Raw genomic sequence first — 21526 nt, 5'->3', positions numbered from 1 at the left:
AACAACTGCTATAAACTAACAAAACAGACCTTAGTTTACAGACTAACTTTACTAGAATACATTAAGCTTGTGTATTATAGGGGTATTTTTATTTAAAAAGTATAATTCCAGCCGGAACGCCACTTTAAGGCAGTGCTGGAAAATAATGGTGGCCACACAAAATATTGACACTCAGGGCCCAATATGGACGTTTTCACTCAGGGGTGTACTCACTTTTGTAGCCAGCGGTTTAGACATTAATGGCTGTGTATTGAGTTATTTTGAGGGGACAGCAAATTTACACTGTTATACAAGCTGTACACTCACTACTTTACATTGTAGCAAAGTGTCATTTCTTCAATGTTGTCACATGAAAAGATATAAAATATTTACTGTATATGTGATACTAGTTTACCAACTGAATATCCACACAATTCTTGCACCCCCTCATATATACACTATTCACAATATAGGAATGTCCTATATTCGGGACCGTATGGGTACAAATACAGATAGTGTGGTTAGGCAGGTCAACAAATTGGAAACAGACAATCCGGTATGTATGGAAATACATTGAGGGAGGGGGAGAGAGGAGAGAGAGAGAGAGAGAGAGGAGAGAGAGAGAGAGAGAGAGAGAGAGGAGAGAGAGAGAGAGGAGAGAGAGAGAGGAGAGAGAGAGAGAGAGGAGAGAGAGAGAGAGAGGAGAGAGAGAGAGGAGAGAGAGAGGAGAGAGAGAGGAGAGAGAGGGAGAGAGAGAGAGAGAGGAGAGAGAGAGGAGAGAGAGAGAGAGAGGAGAGAGAGAGGAGAGAGAGAGAGAGAGAGAGAGAGAGAGAGAGAGAGGAGAGAGAGAGAGAGAGGAGAGAGAGAGGAGAGAGAGAGAGAGAGAGAGAGAGAGAGAGAGAGAGAGAGAGAGAGAGAGAGAGAGAGAGAGAGGAGAGAGAGAGAGAGAGAGAGAGAGAGAGAGAGAGAGAGAGAGAGAGAGAGAGAGAGAGAGAGAGAGAGAGAGAGAGAGAGAGAGAGAGAGACTTGAGTCGCGGTTCCATTGTACAGAACGCGACTTGTCAGGCGGCTAAGTCGCCTGACAAGTCGCCCCTGTGTGAACCGGGTCTTAGCGATTCATGACACCAAATACAAGATTGCATATATAAATGGTGCAGTGCTATTCTCGTACAATCTGCTCCACTGTGCATACAATGTATCACATTAAATAAAACTGTGACTTGATAAAACAACAATGTGCATTAATCCACTGCTGTGCTCCTCACATAAAGCAAGTGTTTCCACCACAATGTGAATTGTGCTCTCACCTCACTCCTATTAATCACAGGTTTTTCTTTCTTACAACTCCAGGCAATGCCTCAGGGATGGATATCTCCTCTCTTATCCTTGGATATGGTTTTCCTCTCAAAAGCTTTTCACATGGACCACATGAAATAGAAAGGCAACTGCTCTCTGTATCATTTATTAAAATACCCCCATAAAATTTCACTTAAAAGAAGTTAAATAAAAAACAGCATTTCTTAATATCTAGCTTGTGAGCTCACCACACCACTCAGGCTCTCAGGCTGCATTCACACCTGAGTGTAGCGTCTTGGAGCAGTATTTTTTGGCATGTTTTTTGCGCGACTTGCGCATTTGTATGGAGCGTTTTTGGGCTTTGGAGTTTTTTTATGAGACAATAGAGAAAACCATTATCTGTTGCATCATTTGTTACTAGGTATTGCATATCATATCATATATGTCATAGTATTATTAATAATAATATTTTTTTAAGGTTAGAGATTATTTAACGTATTACTACATATTATTAATTTATTTTACTTATGTATGATTTTTAGTTATTTGTGTATTTATTTTACATTTATTCATATATTAATACTATTTTATTTCTTACATTTTTCATTTGAGCAGAAAAAAAAAAAAAAAAAAACGCAAAAAAATGCACCACAAAATGTGCGCATACGCACAAAAATGCACGATTGGCGCGTTTCCATTCATTCCTATGGGAATAAAAACGCACTAAAAAATGCCCAAATCTGCCCGATTTGAGCGACAACAAAAGCTCCAGAACTTGTTTGAGCTTCAGGCGATTTGGAGTGGAGAGAACCATTTCCATAGATAATCACCGATTTTTTTTTTTCCCCCTCCAGCGTTTTGGAGCTTCAAAATGCTCAGGTGTGAATGCAGCCTTAGTAATCACCTAACGATTCAGGGCTGGGCTCCTCCCTCCTACTAGGTTTTATTTTATTGTACTTTTCAATTTTTATTTCATCAAGTCACAGATCCATTTAGGCTGGGTTCACACCCATGCAAATTGGATGCAGGTTTCCCAGCATTCAATTCACAAAGCAGAAGAATGTGACGGGCTCTCTATTGAGCCGGTTCACATATCTCCGGGGCGGCTGCGGAGCACACTGCAACTGCTCAGAAACGTTGTGCGTCTTTGGCTCCATTTCAGGGCCGAATTCAGGCAAAGATTCAGCCCTGACTATTCCCTGAAACGGAGATGCACAGCGTTCCTGTCCGATCCACAGCCATTTCCAGTGTGAACCGAGACTAAGTATGATACATTGCACTTACAGTGGAGTGGATTGTATGAGAATAGTGCTGCACCATTTATATATGCAATCACTCAGTAATAACCCCTTCCTGCCATCAATACACATGTACGGTGCATTTATAAAGTATTCAGACCCACTTCATCTTTTTCAATTTTGTTATGTTACAGCCTGATATTAACCTTGTTTAAATTTATTTTTTCCCTCATTAAGCTACACTCGGTACCTCATAATGACAAAGTGAAAACTGAATTTTAGAAATTTTTGCAAATGTTTGAAAAAGGAAAAACTGAAATATCACATTGGAATAAGTATCCAGACCCTTTGCAACACCACATTTTAGCTCATGTGCCTCCCCACTTCTCTTGATTGTTGTTGAGATGTTTCTACACCTTGAATGGAGTCCACCGGTGGAAAAATAAATTGATTGGACATGATTTGGAAAGGCACACACACCTCCCTAGAAAAGCCCTCACGCAAGGCATACTGTATCTGAGCAATGCATACTGTATCAGAGCAAAAGCCATGAGGTCAAAGGAACTGTCTGCAGAGCTCACAGACATGATTATTGCAAGGCACAGACCTGGGGAAGGCTAAAGAAAAAAAAAAAAAAAAAAAAAAAGAAGTTTGGCACAACCAGGATTCCTCCAGGAGCTGGTCACTTGGCCAAACTGAGCAATCGGGGGACTGGGGCCTTATTAAAAGAACCCAATGGTCACTCTGACTGAGCTCCAAGGATCCTGTGTGGAGATGGGACAAAGTTCCAGAAAGATAACATCACTGCAGGCCTCCACCAATCTGGGCTTTAAAAGCAGAGTGGCTAGATGGAAGCTACTATGCAAAACATATGAAAGCCTGCTTGGAGTTTGCAAAAAAGCACATGATGGACTCTCAGACTGTGAGAAACTAGAATCTCTGGTCTGATGAAACCAAGATTGAACTGTTAGGCCTCAGTTCTAAACTGTATAATCTGGAGGAAACCAGGCACTGCTCATCACCTGCCCAATACCATCCAAACAGTGAAGCATTGTGGTGGCAGAATAATGCTGTGGGTGAGTTTTTCAGCTGCAAGGCCTGGAAGACTAGGCAGAGTTGAGGGAAAGCTGAATGGAGCAAAGTACAGAGATATCCTCAATGAAAACCTATTCCACAGTATTCGGGACCTCAGACTGGGCAGAAAGGTCCACCTTCCAACATGACAACGATCCTGAGCACACAGCCAAGACAACACAGGGGGGGTTTGGGGAAAACTCTGTGAATAATGTCTTAGAGGGGCCCAGCCACAGCACTGGTTTGAACCCTATTGAACATCTCTGGAGAGACCTGAAAGTGGCTGTCCAACAGTCCACATCCAACCTGACTGAGCTTGAGAGGATTTGCAAAGAATGGCAGGTGTGCAAATCTTGTGGCATCATACCGAAAAGACTCAAGGCTGTAATTGCTGCCAAAGGAGCGTCAACAAAAGTACTGAGTAAAGGGTCTGGATACTTAAGTACATGTGATTTCAGTTTTTTTTTTTTTTTTAATAGGTTCACAGACATTCTAAAATTCAGTTTTCACTTTGCCATTATGAGGTACTGAGTGTAGATGAATGAGAAAAAAAAAAAAAGAATTGAAACTGTAGTATGAGGCTGCAACATAACACTGAAAAAACTGAAGGGGTCTGATTACTTTATGAACGCACTGTATGTGGAAGCCAGAAGGTGGGTCTTATTTCATGCCTCCACATATATGTGTCACTGCTCAAAGAGTGACGATTGGAAGCTAGTAGGATGGACCCCGAATTACATGATCACTGTGGCAGCCAATCATAATTAGATTTGATTAATCAACCTCTCCGAAGGCAAAATGCACACTATTGTTTCTCGGCATGACTATGGGTACAAACCACAAATACAAACGTGGCATCCCCTCATGCATGTCAGGAGTAGGAGAATTGTTTTTGGGTTGTTTTTTAGTGGAGGATCAAGATAATGGCAAGAAGCATCAAGCTGAAGTCTAAAAAAAAATTTGGGGGAAGATTTCAGCGATCCGACCAGAAAAAAAAATTATTTGCACACGTGGCAGAGAAGGTGGGGCGGGGGGGTACAACTTCCCCTTTTGGGTGAAGTTCCATATTAACATATTAACTTACTTAAGCCCATAGAGAAAGCAACAAAATCATCATCACGCGCACGTTATAGCCACAGATCACCCAAGCTGATAAGGAAAACCACAGGGCCTGCAAAAAATACAAATCGTGTATCCATATTATTTTCAGAGCAACTGTTTTATTAGCAGCCTAATTTATCATTTTGATGCCATCGATGGATGCCCACTTCACTCAGTTCTAAGTTGTATTATTTAAAACCAGAACATACAGTGCTGTAAAAAAAAAATCCTAAAGGAACACAGCGCAAGAAAAGCATATGTTCTGGCATGTTTACAATCAGAGCAAGGGCTTTATTGCTAAAAATAGTAGAGCACAATGAATATGTGAACCAAGATTCACTTTCGTAAGTAAACAAATTTTAGATTACTTTACAGATCGGGGCCAAAATATACAGTATTTGCACATCCAAGAGGTAAAATACGGGAATCTAAAGTTAACAGTGGGCACAATTAACCCACCAGATATAGAACAAAAGACGGTTCTTTTTCCTTATGCCCAAGCCCGATGCACACAAAGACTCCTGGCATGTGTCAAGATGTGCTGCACCTCTTCGATGTCCTTGAATCACCCACTGCAAGAACATTACCAGCTTTCTTATATAAATATAGGTTACAGTGTGCTGAGGTATGGAGAGCAGTTTACTGGAGCAGAGAAGAGTATGGGGGAAAAATGAAGGGGGAGGTGTGATATGGAGAATTAGTTACTAGGAAAACAGGGAGAGGGATGTGAAAGGAAGAAAAGGGAAGAGGGAGAATAGGGGAGCATGAAGAATGGAAGCAATACAAGAAGGGAAACCGGGTGGAGTGAGGGGGCTGGGGCAGCTGCAGCCTCTTTGATAGCAGTATTATTGTTGTAACCCAATCTACTACTGCAGATGCTATGGATGAAAGAGAGGAGAGCCTAGACAATCGAGTGGGGGATGGAGGGGGTTCCCATGTCTAATCCTAGAGCCAGTGAGTGAGTGGCTCTACTGAGGGATGCTTTGGCCCTTGATCAGTGCAACATAAGGGACATTTTCCACATGCAAGGAAAGAATTACAATGAAGGAAAAAAGTATTTGATCCCCTGCTGATTTTGGACATGTGTCCGCTGACAAAGAAATGATCGGTCTAGGATTTTAATGGTAGGTTTATTTTAACAGTGGGAGAGAGAACAAAAAAAACAAGGAAAACGCATTTCAAAAAAGTTATAAATTGATTTGCATTTTAATGAGTGAAATAAGTATTTGACCCCTTTTCAAAACATGACTTAGTACTTGGTGGCAAAACCCCTTGTTGGCAATCACAGAGGTTAGACGTTACTTGTAGTTGGCCACCAGGTTTGCACACATCTCAGGAGGGATTTTGTCCCACTCCTCTTTGCAGATCATCTCCAAGTCATTAAGATTTCCAGTCTGACATTTGGTAACTTGAACCTTCAGCTCCCTCCACATATTTTCTATGGGATTAAGGTCTGGGGACTGGCTAGGTCACTCCAGGACCTTAATGTGCTTCTTCTTGAGCCACTCCTTTGTTGCCTTGGCCCTGTGTTTTTGGTCATTGTCATTAGTGGTGGCCCGTCTGTTAGGGGCGCACGGGCGCCCCCCTCCCTATTCATGCATCCGGCCCCCTAATCTACATGCAGGGCGCCGGACGCATGGATTCCAAAAGTTTGTTTTTCTTATCTTTCTTTCAAGCACGTGATTAGAGCCAGAGGTTCTAATAGGCTTTAAAAAAGGGTGGGCTTGGGCCTCAGGACGACACGGGGGGGGGCTGTTTGCCATACCCCCTCCCCCCCAAAAAAACCCACCAGCCGCCACTGATTGTCATGCTGGAATACCCATCCACGACCCATTTTCAATCCCGTGGCTGAAGGAAGGAGGTTCTCACCCAAGATTTGACGGTACAAGGCCCCGTCCATCGTCCCTTTGATGCGGTGAAGTTGTCCTGTCCCCTTAGCAAAAAAAACACCCCCAAATCATATTGCTTCCACCTCCATGTTTGATGGGGGGGGATAGTGTTCTTGGGGCCATAGGCAGCATTCCTCCTCCTCCAAACACAGCGAGTTGAGTTGATGCCAAACAGCATCAACTTGATGGTCTCATCTGGCCACAGCGCTTTTAGCCAGTTCTCCTCTGAATCATTCAGATGTTTATTAGCAAACTTCAGACCGGCCTGTACATGTGCTTTCTTGAGCACGGGGTCATTGCAGGTGCTGCAGATTTTTAGTCCTTCAATAGGTAGCGTGTTACCAATTGTTTTCTTGGTGACTATAGTCTCAGCTGCCTTGAGATCATTGACAAGATTCTCACGTGTAGTTCTGAGCTGATTCCTTACCATTCTCATGATCACTGAAACTCCATTAGGTGAGATCCTGCATGGAGCCCCAGACTGAGGGAGATTGACAGTTATTTTATGTTTCTTCCATTTGCGAATAATCCCACCAACTGTTGTCACCCTCTCACCAAGCTGCTTGGCGATGGTCTGGTAGCCCATTCCAGCCTTGTGTAGGTCTACAATCTTGTCCCTGACATCCTTGGACAGCTCTTTAGTCTTGGCCATGGTGGAGAGATTGGAATCTGATTGCTTCTGTGTGTCTTTTATACAGGTAACAAGCTGAGAGAAGTAAGAGAGTGCTCGTTGCCTGTATAGAAGAGCCTGGGAGCCAGAAATCTTGCTGATTGATAGGGGATCATATACTTATTTCAATCATTAAAATGCAAATCAATTTAGAACTTTTTGTAAAAAAAATTCTGGGTATTTTTGTTGTTATTCTGTCTTTCACTGTTAAAACAAACGTACTATTAATATTAGACTGATCAATTCTTTGTCAATGGACAAACATACAAAATCAGCAGGGGATCAAGTACTTTTTTCCTTCATTGTAGGATTAGTCCAGAGAAAAAAAATAATCTATAGAAGTGAATATATAACACATGAAATGAGATGGCCGATTACATTCAAGACAGATACTGGCTATAGACTAAATCATTTCTTTCTCAGAAGATGTGAATTCAATGAATATTCTAGGAACTTTAAAGGAATATTTTTTATATAGGTAAAAGAATGCAGAGAACATGGTTTTAGGGTAATTGCTTAATCTTTCAGCAATGTGTGTTAAACAATTATTTGCAGTCCTAACTTGGAAAAAAAAGATTGTGTGCAGAAAGTGGATTTCCAACTTCAATCATTTTGGAAGAGCATAGACTCCAACTTCTTCATTCATCAATAATCAGTAACGTACCCAGAATGCTGAAATTTTTTTGTGTTCATTCAAAATTCTGTGAATATTCAAAAATTATTAGTCAAATCTTTCCAAAAGTGTCTTGTCCATGGTCATTCTTACATCCAAGTTCAACAAAAACACTGTAGATCTTAGGAGAGTGAAAAAGGAGGGCCATAGATGATGCAATTTTCTTTCCTGCAACCACGGGTTGCAGGAAAGAAAATCGCTCTGTTCCCCATTAACACAGTCAGTGTTGATGAGGGAATCCCTCCCACTAAGCTATTGTGTTCTCCCAGCGGGGGGCACCCCTGCAGGGAGAACACCGCGATTATTGCTAGTGACTAAAGCCATTGGCAATAATCGCATGCTAGAAATCTGACATGCTGGTAGTACCCAAGCCGATCGATGGATCAACTTGGGTACAATTAGCCAAGCCCATACATGGATCGAATCTCTGGCGGTCCCTGTTTAACTGGCCGAGATTCGAAACATCGATGACCAGCTTAACAGTAATTATTGCCATATTAGTCGTGTTTACCATACAGTATCCAGTGCTAGGTATGTGACTGAATTGATAAATATTCTGGCAATTACTAATGCCTGGAAACACTATACAAAATTATGGAGCTCACGAGGAGGTCTCTGTACTATGTGATGTTAGTACAGAGATCTCCTCGCAAGCTATTGTGTTTTGACAGGAGGACTACCCAGCTGCCCCACCCGAACACACCGGTCAGTGGCTGTGAGTGCTGTTCGGATGCCAATCAGCAGATGTTTTTCTGGCATGCCCATTCTATAGAAGCCAATCGTTCGGCCGGCTTCTGTCAGACAGGCTGCCGTACACACGGGCCAAATGTCGCCCGGTTTCTGTTGAACCGAGCACAACCGGCTGATATTAGACCTGTGTGTACCAGGCTTACAGCATATATCTGTAGTGTTTACTTCTCTCTCTCTCCAAAGCTCTAAGTGTCATTTCTCTCTGGTGCTTTGTTCCTCTGTTATCAGCATGAGTCACTTCTGAGAAGTTTTCTCGACACATTAGATAAATTTGGATGGAGAGAGAGCTCAGAACGAAGCTAGTCTATTCAGAACACAGTTCTTCTGTGCGGAGGGGGTGGGTTGCCTTTCCTCCAATCAGCTCCCACACAGTTACTGCCGCCCCTCCGCCCCCTCCTCTGTGCTCTTGACAGATGAAGAAAGATTTTAACACTTTTCTGCCCTTTTGAATGGGTAGAGAAGACTGCAGATAAACAAGTAAAACCAATGTAAGAGGATTTGTTTCATCTATGTGTATCATCTGAGGCTGCCCAATTCATTGGGTATATGTGAGGGTTTACAACCACTTTAAACAACTGACACAAAGTGTTTGCATCTAAATCGATAAACTTTTTACTGCTCCCTTTCCACAAGAGGGTTCAATTTTTGTGTCAAATATCTAATGTGTAAATAAGAGCTCATTCACACTAGTGCTCAGCCCCTTGTTTATTTTTCTGTACTAGTGCTGAGCTGCGTACTGCAAAATATAAGTTAATGGACACAGACTGGCTGTGCCGATTCAGCCCCAAAGCCAAGTTTGACAGGTACACAAGGACAGGCGCACGAACCCGTATCAGTCCATGAACCTGTCGGGGGGGGTGTATGTGTATGTGGAGTCTGTACAGCTGTGTCTTAATGCTAGTACAAAAAAATAAAAATAAGCAGCTCTGTACAGGGCTGAGCATCCGTATGAATGCACCCTGGAGAAGTTTACTTATCCATATGAACTCCAAATGTAATTACACACCCACTTAGTGCTTCTGAAATTGGAGAAAACAAAAAACAATCACATACATACTGGACATCATGTTACACACGCTTGTGAAGAGAAGCATCTTGCATATAGTAATAATGTGTACATAGATATTGTATTTAGTGTGGTAGCTATATGTACATGAACCCTTGGAGACCTCAGCACAATAGTAACGTGATCAATATGCTAGACATTTTAAAAAACTGGAAATGTTAAGGCATTGTATAATGAAAACTGAGAAAGATACACATGTACAAGTCAAACAGAATGAGATTATTAAAATAAACAGTCATGTAATTTGCATGTTCAGCCTTTTCCTACTAAGGATATCTTATATTCAGTGAGGCAAATTAAAATCAGCGGCGTCTCAATTCAAGAAAAGCCTATCTTTCAGTTGTTCGTTGTCACACAATGAAACTTCATCGTATTACAGCATCTCATTACAGAATTACATGAGACTAAAAAATAAAGATGGAAGTTTTAGAGCATTAACTAAAAAGTACGGGTGTCTAAGGCCTTGTTTACACGAGGTGTACTAAAACCGTACGTCCGTGGAGGGCTAGTATTTACCCACACAGTGATGCACAGGACTATGCATGCTCAAACTGGCAGAATTTAGGAAAACGCATGATCGCCCACATGGATGTCAAATTGGGAGCAGCAGCTGTGTCCGTGAAGCAGACGCATCCTAACTGTCATCAATGGGACTGCCTGCACGGGGACGCAAGGACATCTATGTATTTCCATGCATATGCAAACAGCCTCACATAGGCATACATACCAATACACCCAGTGTGAACGAGGCCTAGGGCTAGCCATAAACATTTAGATTTCTCTTGTCCAGTGTGCAGGAAAACCCAGGATTCTCCCATCCATGCTAAACAAAAGTCGTCTCCCTGTCAAATTTCACATTCAGACAGACGCAGCAACCATGGCTGTCTGAATACCCAAACAGTCACTGCATCTGACTAAATGCAGTCACTGATTAGAAAATTTTGCATTTGCAGTTTGTTGAGCCGGGAAGTGTAGACAGGGCCACCCACAGCTTGAATTTTGGCCGATTAAGCAAGATTCAGCCAAAATTCGAGCAATTTAAGGCCAGCTTAAATCTTGAACCCTTTCTTAGACTGCTATGGCTTCACATTACACTGCCATCTCTTAGGAACTGACAAAAAAAAAATGAAGGATATCAAATTAGCACATAAAGACGACTTTGCACTCTGTTTAATATATCAGGGTTCCTTCCTCAAATAGCAGCTTTAAAAAAAAAAAAAAAAAAAATATGTGAGATAGTTAACATTCCCTAGAATCTTGCCAGAAGAATGGCGATTCTACCTTAACCTGGGTACTAGGAGAGAGCGTCAGGATGTGTTTTTTTTTTTTTAAATAACTTTTTTTCTACTGCTTTATTCTATTTATGTTGGGGAGCATACCCCAAAGTATTAAGTAAACCTTTTATTTTTACTGCAAGGTCCGCTTTAACATGGTTAGCACAGTTATCTTGCCACATGCTGTTATGGCTACAATTCTTACAATACCTGCATGTTTACAAATGGAGAGAACCCTCATAGTGGGACTTTTAAGGCACCAAGTCAAAGAGTACATTAGTAGAAAGAAAAGATTGGAAAGGTTACTAAAAGTTTACAGATTCTTTATTGTTACCCAAAAATTACAAAAACTGACAATACATATTAAAAATATGCTGCTCAGACAGCCACAATATATGGATACAATCCTGAGACAGACCCCACTCCACTGGACTTGTCTATCTATAAAATGTGGATCCATACCCTTATGGACAAATACATCATGATTACTGCATGGTGTCTGACTATATGGAAACTGCATCCAGATAATGCAACAGATCCATACGTCATATGTTATAATATCGCCTCATTACTTTTCAGTGACCCTATAATTGAAGCATCCCCAAGCATTCCTGGCTGTGGGTGGATATTTCAGATTTTGCACATGTGATATTTACTTTTATACTGAAACCACCTGACCCCTTTGGATCGCTGCTCTGGCACTGACCCCTTGCGCCCCCTGGTGACACTCAGTTGACAATTTGCAGCTTATTTTAAAACTTTGGGTATTTCCTCTAGACGCATTTACCATCTCAAAAGAAAGCAAATTGTTCCCTTTTGATCATGTTCATGCACCCCTCAAAAGGAAAATTAATTTACGAAACACGTTGGGTGTTTTCCATCATCATTCTTTGTTGGGCGACTTTTTTGCCAATATAAATGTATCTAGTCCTAGCAGCCAACTATTTTTATGTATGGTCAGTTTTTTTGCAATTGTTGTGTAACAATAAAGAATTTGTAAACTTTCAATAACCTTTCCAATCTTTTCTTTCTACTAATGTACTCCCATTTGGTGCCTTAAAAGTCCCACTATGAGGGTTCTCTCTATTTGTATAAAATAGGGATGTTGGTACACCATCATCTACTCTCGTCATTTTCAATACCTGCATGTTTTATCCAGCGCTCTGCTTTCCTCCCACAGCCTGAAAACCAGTGGTGGGTTACCGGATTTCTATTTAAACGGACCCTTGTGTGTTTGCAAGAAATGAATACGTTTTTGTGAAAGGGCACCGATGAATGACCCTATATGATCTTCAAATCCATAAAAATCAATAGAATATTTAAGAACACAAATGAAAGTAAAATAAAGGCCCCCAAAAAATTAAACCAAGTAAACAGATATACACTTACGCTTATGACAAAACTGTAACAAAGAGATACATATCTTCTGCCAATGGCACTGTCCTGCTTACACTGCTGTTATGAAAGATAAGAGCTTTGTAACACCCAAGATGTGCCATGTTACAGGGTTCATCTTAAAATGGAAAAGGTGTAGCTGCTGACTTTTAATAAACGGCCACTCACCTGTCCCACAGTCCAGCTGTGTACTCTCGCAGCCATGTTCTCCCTGTGTCCTGCCTCGGCAGCTCCGGCATCTCTACTATGGGCACCCGGCTGTGACAGCTTGCAGCTTCACAACCAGGTGCCCACTGCGCATGCGGCGCTGCGGTCTGTGACTGGCCCCGAAGACTTCTAGGACCTGTCATAAGTCCCAGAAGACTTCAAGAGGGAGAACTTCTGCTTCCAGTCGCCTAGAAGACCGGAATAGAAGTGGGAGCAGGTACCTGCTCCCCCCTCCTCCCCAAAAGCGCCGTTTCACAAAACAGGAGGCGGGGAGGAGGCCTTAAAGCGGAAGTTCCACTTTTGGGTGGAACTCCGCTATAAGGAGACAGCCAACTATTACATGAAAAACTCAAACACCCCCATATTAAAGGCAGGCTACTGGTGACATGCAACACTACCCTTATCACAGGGCTAACAGATCAGATGGTGTAGCTCTTTCTGGTAAAAACTGCTGTACCTTACTTTACAGAGTAGAAAAATGCATTTGATTGGGTTCCTACAATATAGCAAATAGGAGTATTTGAAAATGTCCACAACAGACGGATTAGTTAACCATGCATAGACACAAAAACCATTGGAAGATATCTAGCAGCTGTTTTCTCTCTTTGCAACCAATCAAATCTTCTGTTTCATCAGGTTTCGGTCACTGGTCTTAGGTCAAGGTTCAAATGTAATTAGCTCCCAGAGGAATTCTACTATACAGCGCCTTAAGCAGGCCATAGACCGTTCGAATCTCAGCCTGTTCAGCAGAGAAATCAACCATGTATGGGCAAGACTGAATGTACCCAAGTTGATCGATCAATCAACTTGGGTACAACCAGCCTGTTGGATTTTAGATGCGATTATTGCTAGTGGCTATTACAGCTGCTAGCAGTAATCACTGTCTTTTCCCGGCAGGGACAACTCCCCCCGCTGGGAGAACACAATAACTGCAGGAAGGATTCCACCATCAACACTGTGTTAATGGGGGAATTGAGTGATTTTCTTGCAGGAAAAAAAAAACCCTCTATCTATGGTCAGCTTTACAGAGTCTGTTTATGCATATGGGTACCTATCCATACAACGAACTGTTAATACTCAGCCATTCAGCTGACTGTAAAACATGATTTACACACCAGGGTCTTTTCCTGCTGAGCTGGTGGGCTTTCTCATTTAGTTTTCCAGACAGCCTCTGTTATCAACAATATTAGTGCTAACTGCAGCTAAAAAAAAATGCTTCAGCAATATGTTTCTGCCAAGAAAATCATTCAAAACCTCATAACAAAAACAGCCAATCGTCTCGTATGGCAAGGGTCGTCCCAGGATGCAATGCATTTTAACATTCAGAAAAATCTCAACTGCTATTGTTACACAAACATGCACATGACTGTTGTATCAGCCAAACAACCATAGGCTGGGATTAGCTTATCCACATTAACAACTATTACACCACTTGGACTACTTAAGACTATAAAACATCTCAGGTTCAGCACGTGTAAATGTAAAGTACACATAAACCCCAACTGAATGACACCTAGTTTCCAAAAGCAGTGTAGTAAACAAGTGCAATTGTTTTTTTTACTAAAAAGCTGTACATGGTAGCCAATCAGCTTCTAACTTCAGCTTTGACAATAAAACCTGGAAGCTGATTGGTTTCTATGCAGAGCAGCACCAAATTTTGCACTTTTCAATTTTAGTAAATCAACCCCATAATGTTCCTGTGTGTGTAATACATATAAAACAATTGATCCCTATCACAAATCCCATGATTTTGTTTTCCTGGTATTCATTTGTATACACATAATAGAGCTGCACGATTAATCGTATATAAGATCGCAATTTCGATTCACCCCCCCCCCCCCCCCCCCCCCCGCGCGCGATCTGCAAGCTGGATTAGCTAGATTTTCCGGATCTCCCAGTCGGAAGCACGGAAGCAGCATGGAACGCAAATGGCGCCGATATCATAACTGACTTCAGCAACAGGAACTGACGTCAGTCAGCATAGAGCATAGTGCCGGCCTGGACAATCAACACGCCGCTCACTCCCAATGCTCGGGGCTGGTTATTTAATACAGCAAGGGGCGGATACTTTTCTCAAAGGGGCAGATGTATATATGGTTATAAAGACAGCAAGGGGCGGATGCTTTTCTCAAAGGGGTGGATGTATGGTTTGAGAAAAGCATCCGCCCCTTGCTGTATTAAATGAATAACCAGCCCCGAGCATCGGTAGCGAGCGGCGTGTTGATTGCGCATGCGCCATCTACAGCTGATTTTTCTCTTTTAAATTTAACCATTTTAAAGAATCGTGAGAGAATCGTGATCTGTATTCTAAGCAAAAGAATCGCGATTCTCATTTTTCACAGAATCGTGCAGCTCTAACACATAAGCAGCAGTACTGTACTTAAAAAATAAAAAAACACAAATGTTCCAAAAATAAAAAAATTCAGCCACTGGTGTATGGCCAGGTCTAAGGATTTAGGCACGCTTTATGCCCCTTTCTCACTGAAGAGTTTCTTGAATGCATTTAAAAATTGTGTTTTTACGCTAAACGCATAGTGCAGCCAATTCATTTCAATGGACTAGCCTACACACGGCCAAGGTAGCACAGTGTGTTTTGACACAATTGTCAAGCATTTTTCTGCATGGAGAAATGCATGCCTGCTTGCTGCGCTAAGGGATGTAATTTACAATGAATGGCATCAAAAGCGCAATGCGCATTTTTTGCACCTTTCGTAAACGAGCGCAAAAAAGACATTTTTGCGTGCATTCACAAAATGCTTAGGAGTGAATGTGACCTTAACGCTTCAACAGCTGCAAACAATTTCTCAAAGGAATAAAAAAACTTCTGAACTGGCTATACTCTTTATCAATATGTAAAGAAAACACATCTAATAGCTTGGCACAACATTCCGAACTGAAGACAAAACACGTAACAAAGTATAGAGGGCTCAATTCACCAAGCTCACACACCAGGGTAACAATACTTTCCAGAAGAATCCTATCAGATTTGAGAATTAAGCTGGGTATACAATAGTAGAATTTTGTACAAAAATTAGAACGGCGTTTGAAAGTAGTTCAAGATTTTGTTTTGCTTTTAACATTCATTTTTGGACTGAATGGATTTTACAGAACAAAAAACACATACTATATGAAATTTGTACATACAAGAAATGTTTTCCATCGTTCTGCTTCAAATTTTCTCGTCACTGCAGCCAAAAATGAATGTTGATTTGACTCCAGTAATGATCTGAAAAACGAACAAACATTCTGACAATGAAAAATGTCAGACATACTCTACCCCCCCATAGCTATATGACCCGCTTACGCTAGAGCGGTTGGTTATGCGTAACAATAGAAATGTTATTTTCTATGGTGCCCATTCACATCTGCAATTTTTGAGACTTCTTTTGGCTCCATACACTTTAATGCATGTACATGTGTTTTTGGTGCAGTTTTGTGCTTCACAGTCTTTTTCTCCTATTAACAATGATGTCAAAAGCAGATAGTGCTAGTGATTGGCCAAAACAAAAGCATGATATAAAATGCACTAAAAGACGCGTGATCACACAACAGCACTGATGTAAACGTTGGCTTAATAAAGATGGTTATTCTTGTGCTTGTAAACATTCATGCGATCTATAAACAAAGTACACATAACAAGAGGATCCAGAGAGGCAGATCACATAGCAGGCCACCTTAGGCCCTGTTCACACCGGTGCGCTTTTGCTGCACTAAAACACATCTTCTCAGCAGAGAAAAAGCACATAAAAATTACCCCCCCTTTAAATCCTCTCCTAGATAGTAAGTTCTAATGAGCAGGGCCCTCTAATTCCTCCTGTATTGAAACTGTACTGTCTGCCCTCATGTTGTAAAGCGCTGCGCAAACTGTTAGCGCTATATAAATCCTGTATAATTATAATAATACCTTAGGCCAGGGTTGGCACCAGTGTAATTTCAGATGCACAGAATCACATGACAACGGAAAGTACATTATTTTCCATAATGCCCATTCACATTAATGCAGAGAGCTATTGGAAGAAGCACATGTGCTATTTTGGCCCCACAGACTTCAATGGAAATGCATGTAAGGCAGTGTTCACGCTGGTGTATTGCAGTTTGGATGCAGGGCAATTTATACCAGTTTTAGGTGCGCTCCTATTAGAGATGCACTACGAATTGTTTGAAAAAAAAAAATCGTAATCACGATTCAACCCCCTTCACGATCTTAATCCACCATTTCCAAAATTCATGTAACAAGTGTTCTCTGCTCAGAGCTGTCAAAGTTTATGACAACATTGCTCAGTGCTGAGTTATAAAAAGGAGCATTGGGGTTAATTTACTAAAGGCAAATCCACTCTGCGCTACAAGTGCACTTGGAAGTGCAGTCGCTGTAGATCTGAGGGGAAAATCTGAAATGAGGGGAAGCTCTGCTGATTTTATTATCCAATCATGTGCAAGCTAAAATGCTGGTTTTTATATTCTTTGCATGTCCCCCTCAGATCTACAGCGACTGCACTTCCAAGTGCACTTGTAGTGCAAAGTGGACTTTCCTTTAGTAATTCACCCCAATGTATCATCTGGTTAGATCAACAGGATGAACTTCAGTCTGTAAATGAAGTCAGTATAAAGACTAAGCCTTTTTCTGACACTTGCTTACAAATTCAAATCTATATTTTTTGCTAGAAAATTACTTAGAACCCCCTAACATTATATATATATATATATATATATATATATATATATATATATATATATATATAAAACAGCGGTAGTTGCAATATTTAATATCACACTGTATTTGCGCAGCGGTCTTTCAAATGCAATTTTTGGGGGAAAAATACACTTCAATTAATAATTTAAAAAAAACAGTAAAATTAGGCCAATTATTGTCATATAATGAGAATCGTGAACTTTATTCTAAGCAAAAATATTGTGATTCTTATTTTATCCAAAATCGTGCAGCTCTAACTCCTATTGACTTCTGCGTTTTCATGAAAGCGCATCAAAGTCCTGACAGTCTAATAGATGTCAATAGAACACCTACAGCCGCATGTAAAACATACAATCGCACAGCACCCAAACTGCAACGCACTGGTGTCAACCAAACCTTAAACACATGTAAAATGCTTATACATGCATTTTTGGTAGCGTTTTGTATATAAAATCAGGTCTCCTCCTCCTACAAAAAATTTTTAAAAAATACATCAAAAGCACAACAAAAAATCTAGCCTGAGCCTAACCATTCACAACTGACTGTACGCTGCGTTTTTCAAAAATTCTGCTTGCTGTATCTGTTGGAAAAACACAACAAAAACACCTTCCCCTATAGTTCATGGAATGTGCCAAAAATGCATCGGGCGTTATCTAAGGGTCAGTTCACACCAGTTCTGTGCGCTTTTTTTCTGAACTAAAAATGCATGCACAGTGTTTTCCATGTATTTCAATGGCTCTAGTTCACACCATGCAGTCAGTTTCTGGTGCAGAAACTGACCGAAAACTGACCGGAACTGACTGTATTGGTGCAGAAAAAACGGAACTGCATCTGGTGTGAACTGGCCCTAAATGCATTTTGAGTCACATTTCAATTGCTTCCCAGGGGATAGTGATAAAAATGCATGTACGTGAGTTTTGTGTATAAAATCCAGTCTCCTACAACAAACAAAACACATGAAGCATAAAAAACGCACTACAAAATAACATTAAACATGAGATCAAATTGCAGCGGCACTAGTGTGAACCTCAGGCTCGGTTACCATATCTATGAGAATTGGATATGTTTTTAACCGCATCTAATTTGAACATGTGAATCGGACTGGCTTTCAATGGAGCCGGTTCACACATGTGCGGAGCGGCTGCGGTTTTAAAAGGGTCCTGTGTTTTTTTGGGTCGGGTTCAGAAGCGATTTCAGGAAAAAAAAAAAATGTATTGCCTGAAACGGTGAACAGAAACACACAAAAAACTGCGGCTGCATATGTGTGAACCCAGCCTAACTGTTCACATCTGTGCGCTGCATTTTTGAAAAGTCCTGCATCGTCAGGCCTGGTTCACACCTATGCGTTTTTTAGTGTATTTTGTGGTTTTGCAGAAACCCACTACAGTCCATTTAACCTGGTTTCCTATGGGACACGTTCACATGTATGCATTTTTCAGCCGTAGCATTTTTGGAAAGGGTCAGAAACTTTTTTAAATGCAACACGGTGCGTTTTTGGTTCAATAAACTTCAATGAACATGCTGAGGAAACACATGTAGTGCATTTTTTGATGCGTTTTTAATCTACTTACCAACAAAAACATCTTGCATAAAAAATTTTTTTTAAAATCAAAAACGTGTCGAAAACGCAAAATCGGATCAAAAGCAAACTGCATATCTGTGAACTGGCCCTAAGCTGAATACACAATCACATTATACAATTTTTGTTGTTCAATTTCCTATAGATTTACCTTCAACTATGTAGTGCAAGAGCCTCGCTGACTGCATACAAATAGAAAGGGTTTAGGTTTGACCGCATATTATATGGTTTTGGTAAATCTAAAGGAAAATTGTACATTGTATAGTGTCTTGCCAGTAAGGATGAGCTCTGGCGTGTTCGCATGTCGAGCCCGCCAGGAAGTCGCTGCGCTAATCACAGGCAGTGAGACATTTCCCAATCTCTGCAGCCGCACACCGGGAAATGTCTCACTGCTTGTGATTAGCGCTGTGCCGACTTCCTGGCGCGATCGGCATGTACAGCATGCGAACATGCCGGAGCTCATCCTTAGTAGCCAGCTTTAGTGCCCTGTTTGAAAAAGTCACCTTCCATTATAGTCAATGGAAACACACAGGACGTTTAAGGACGGGTTCACACCGCTGCACTGCGTTTTAGCCCAGATTCACACTGACAGCGGGAATGAGATAGTGCGAGTTAAGCTGAACGCACACTACTTCATTCCCGCATGTCAGTCTTGTCTACGGGGGCCATTTCAGAGACATCTGTGCTGCACAGATGTCATTGGAAACCGCACCCCAAATTCGCTAAAGTAGTAAAGAAACTACTTTTGGTAATCAGTGCGGCAAATGTGGCGTCGCACCGATTCGGACGCTGGAAATTGCCGATTTGGCCTGCAATTGGACATGTCAAATCGCTCCAATGCGAACCAGGGCTTAGCCACAGCGTGGGTTTACATCCTGTTTATGTGCTTTTTACAAGCATTTTTAGCGGAGATTTTTAACCAACTTCTATTAGGTCGTGCGTATTCTGAAAGCGCATCAAAAGTCACCAGGGTGAACCGTTTTTTTTTTTTTTTTTTTGAGTCACACCAATTCTTTCCCGGTGACCAGGGATGAAAACGCGTGCAAAACGCATTATCCATGCATTAACATGCATTTTCAAAACACCGCCTACAGCGCAGGGCCCTCAGATTTGTCCTGTATTGAATTGTATTGTAACTGTAAAGCGCTGCACACACTGTTGGTGTGGTATAAATTGTGCATTATTATAATACTAAAGTGTTTTCCAATGCAATGATGTGCATGGGCCCTCAGTGATAACAAAGCTCCTTCCCAGAAGACAACAAGGGGCTGAGAGCCTCCCTCACCCACACATGCCCCGTGATCTCCTCACATACAACACACACTGTGTGTACAGCAACAATGAGGAGATCTGTGTGTGGGGGGAGGTGTGAGGGAATCCCCGCACACAGCACAGCCTCCATCCACACACACATCCCCGGACTCCGCACGTAAACATTCCGTGTGTCTCTCACTCACCCGCACTCTGGCCTTAAGTGTCCTCCATCTTGTCCTATCCCACAACAGCTCCCCGGAGGTGGGGGTCACACGGGGCCCAGGCTCCCCCCCATCCCTTCGCCCTCCCCCCAAAACAGCGGATTTCGCGCAGACGACTACTCCAGCTTCAGGCTTCCCCGTACACACAAGGCCGCAGCAAGACACGGACCGAGAGGAGGACAGCGCTTCCGGCGCAGCCGGAGACACGCCCACTGAGCCGACCGGGATCTCCGCCCCCTTTCGCGCGAGAGGTCGACAAGTACACCCATAGGGGAGGGGGGGGCCCGCGACCAGACGTTGTTACTCTGATGGTAGGCCACGCCCACGGCAGCTGGAGGCTGGGCAGTGCGAGGAGCAAGAAGCTTTGTGTGAGCCTGGAGCTTTGTATCGGGGTGGAGGAGGTGCGGACACCGGCGTGCTGCTCGGGGAGGTCTGGACAGGCCGGCCTCTGCATTAGGAACGGATTATGGACGTCATACCCGGAGCACCGGTCTCCTCTCTTATAGTCTGCAGGGCGGAGGCACGCCATTACAGCCGGAGCTGACCCGATACTCCCATCCCACTACATTACATTTCCATTGCAAGTTCACAAGAACGTTCATGGGTTCCAACATCGTTAACCCTTTAGCTGCCAGTGGTTTTTCTTTTTTGCTTTCCAAATTAATTTTAGGTCTGAGGCTTCATTAACACGCGACCTATTTTCAGAAAGCAATGACCCTGGAGAATAAAATGGTGGTGGTCCCAATTTTTATATCATGTGATCCTTGCCCAAGGGTTGATCAAGCACGAATTTTCAATGGAAAATCCTTCAGTGTTCATTTACTGGCACACAAACGCAATGTATTGACCCGATTTTGGGGTTTAAGGTTTATTCCCTAAAACTGGAGAGTTTGAAATCTTCTTCAGCTCTGCACACAAACCAATCAGCTTCCAGGTTTTTAGAGTAGAACTAATGCCCAGTACACACAATGAGATTGTCGGACGAATGATCATTCGTGTTTTTTGCATGCTAATCTCAGATCGAATCTGATGAGTTTACTAAAATCACAAATTCTCGTGCAACTGATTAAAAATTTGGAAGTGATGTCATGTGTTGTAATGCATTTTCAAACGACGGCTGTACTGATTAAATGAAAATCGTACAAATTTTTTTTTTTCGTGCATGTCCGA

General features: G+C 42.0%; 1 protein-coding gene across 5 annotated transcripts in view; it reads right to left on the bottom strand.

The window, feature by feature from the left end:
- Nucleotides 1–20609, bottom strand: part of ZNF609 (zinc finger protein 609) — a 181280-nt gene extending 160671 nt beyond the window's left edge. For 2 of the 5 annotated variants that reach the window (XM_073618980.1, XM_073618982.1), the window contains exon 1: nucleotides 20339–20606. The gene's annotated coding sequence lies outside the window, so the exon portion shown is untranslated. Of the gene's footprint in view, nucleotides 1–15756; nucleotides 15839–20338 lie in introns of all 5 variants that reach the window. The other 3 variants (XM_073618981.1, XM_073618983.1, XM_073618984.1) reach the window with 3 other exon arrangements.
- Between the last annotated feature and the right edge of the window lie 917 nt (nucleotides 20610–21526).

Source organism: Aquarana catesbeiana, linkage group LG03, assembly GCF_042186555.1.
Source record: "Aquarana catesbeiana isolate 2022-GZ linkage group LG03, ASM4218655v1, whole genome shotgun sequence".
Lineage (NCBI taxonomy): Eukaryota > Metazoa > Chordata > Amphibia > Anura > Ranidae > Aquarana > Aquarana catesbeiana.
The sequence above is the reverse complement of the archived record's forward strand: the minus strand, read 5'-3'. Positions and strand labels throughout refer to the sequence as shown.